Source organism: Sapajus apella, unplaced genomic scaffold (assembly GCF_009761245.1).
Source record: "Sapajus apella isolate SASKATOON/1434 unplaced genomic scaffold, GSC_monkey_1.0 scaffold11, whole genome shotgun sequence".
NCBI classification, from domain to species: domain Eukaryota; kingdom Metazoa; phylum Chordata; class Mammalia; order Primates; family Cebidae; genus Sapajus; species Sapajus apella.
In genome coordinates this window covers 32,032,141-32,034,249 of record NW_022436951.1, presented here as the reverse complement: position 1 = coordinate 32,034,249, position 2,109 = coordinate 32,032,141, and the positions used below count along the sequence as shown (strand labels likewise).

The 2,109-nt window shown below is 44.0% G+C and overlaps 1 protein-coding gene across 2 annotated transcripts in view; it reads right to left on the bottom strand.

Annotated features, from left to right (window-relative positions):
• Positions 1 to 2,109, bottom strand: part of CMBL (carboxymethylenebutenolidase homolog) — a 24,978-nt gene that overhangs the window by 17,758 nt on the left and 5,111 nt on the right. Inside the window, exon 1 of one of the 2 annotated variants that reach the window (XM_032279103.1) lies at positions 385 to 406. The exons of the other annotated variant lie outside the window; for it this stretch is intronic. The gene's annotated coding sequence lies outside the window, so the exon portion shown is untranslated. Of the gene's footprint in view, positions 1 to 384; positions 407 to 2,109 lie in introns of those variants that run through there. 2 annotated transcript variants of the gene reach the window in all.

The window sequence follows — 2,109 nt, the reverse complement described above, 5'->3', positions numbered from 1 at the left end:
TTTTTTTTTTTTTTTTTTTTTTTTTTGAGACGGAGTTTTGCTCTTGTTACCCAGGCTGGAGTGCAATGGCGCGATCTCGGCTCACGGCAAAGGCTCTATCTTAAAAAAAAAAAAGGCAGGAAAGAGGAGTCCAACACGCCTCATTATTCCCTCCTCCATTGAAGTTCAGGAACAACTGACCAGCATTAACATTAAAACAGAGATCTTAAGACTGACGAAACAGGCTTTTTGTAGAAACAAGGTATGAAATTCCAACCTGCCTCTAATATAGCATCAAAGGATGCACACAGCAGGCCCTGAAACAAATCAAGTATTTTACCTCAAAATATTTTTGACATATTTTGAAATGGCCCTGCCAAGCCATCTCTCCTAGGGAAAACTTACATTCTGTAGAGAATCTCCTTCCCTTTCCAGGTCTCTTTCCGATCCTAGAAAGATTACCTGAGAGCCTGGCTCCTTTGAAAGGTCCGAATGGGAAACACTTGCTGTCTGCTGCCTCTAACAGCAACCAGGTAGGAGACTTCACCTACATAACAAGAACTCTGGTCTCCCAAACCTCTTATCTTAACCCAGACACTCCTTTCTATTGATTCCAGGTCTTTCATTAATTTCATAATTTAACTCTTCCAACCAAGCGCCAATCAGAAAATCTTTGAATCCCCCGTGACCTGTAAGCTGCCACCCTGACCTTGTCATCCCCGACCTTTGAGTTGTCCCGCCTTTCCAGACTGAACCAATCTTCACTCACACATATCGACTGAGTTCCTATGTCTCCCTAAAAGGTATAAAACCAAGCTGTTAACTCAACCACCTCGGGCACATGTCCTCAGGACCTCCAGAGGCAGTGTCATGGCTCACAGGCCTCACATTTGGCTCAGAATAAACATCTTCAAACATTTACAGAGTTTGGCTTTCTTTTGTCAACACACACATTAAACAATGATTTTCGGAAAGAAGTAAACCATCGCTCTTCAACAGATAGAAAAACAAACAACAGTGGTGGCTCACACTTGTACTCCCAGCACTTTGGGAGGACAAGGTGGGTGGATCACCTGCGGTCAGGAGTTTGAGACCAGCCTGGCCAATGTGGTGAAATCCAGTCTGTACAAAAAATACAAAAAATTAGCCAACAGTGGTGGCAGGCACCTGTAATCCCAGCTACTTGAGAGGCTAAATCAGGAGAATCGCTTGAACCCAGGAAGTAGAGGTTGTAGTGAGCCCAGATCATGCCATTGCACTCCAGCCTGGGTTACAAGAGCAAATCTCTGTCTCAAAGCAAAAAAAAAACAAAAAAAAAAAACACATGCATACGTATGTTTACTGCAGCACTATTCACAATAGCCAATACTTGGAACCAACTTAAATGCCCATCAATGATAGACTGGATAAAGAAAATGTGGCAAAAAAAAAAAAAAGAAAAAAGAAAATGTGGCATATATACACCATGGAATACTATGCAGCCATAAAAAAGGTTTAGTTTATGTCTTTTGCAGCGATATGGATCAAGCTGGAAACCATCATTCTCAGCAAACTAACACAGGAACAAAAAACTAAACACCACACGTTCTCACTCATAAGTGGGAGTTGAACAATGAGAACATATGGACACAGGGAGGGGAACATCACACACCAGGGCCTGTTGGGGGTTGCGGGGCTAGGGGAGGGATAGCATTAAGAGAAATGCCTAATGTAAATGACGGGTTAACGGGTGCAGCAAATCACCATGGCATGTGTATACCTATGTAATAAACCTGCACATGTATCCCAGAACTTAAAGTATACTTTAAAAAAAAAAAAAGGGCCGGGCGCGGTGGCTCAAGCCTGCAATCCCAGCACTTTGGGAGGCCGAGGCAGGTGGATCGCGAGGCCAAGAGATCGAGACCATCCTGGTCAACATGGTGAAACCCCGTCTCTACTAAAAATACAAAAAATCAGCTGGGCATGGTGGCGCGTGCGTGTAATCCCAGCTACTCAGGAGGCTGAGGCAGAAGAATTGCCTGAACCCAGGAGGCGGAGGTTGCGGTGAGCCGAGATCGCGCCATTGCACTCCAGCCTGGGTAACAAGAGCGAAACTCCGTCCCACAAAAAAAAAAAAAAAAAAAAAAAAAA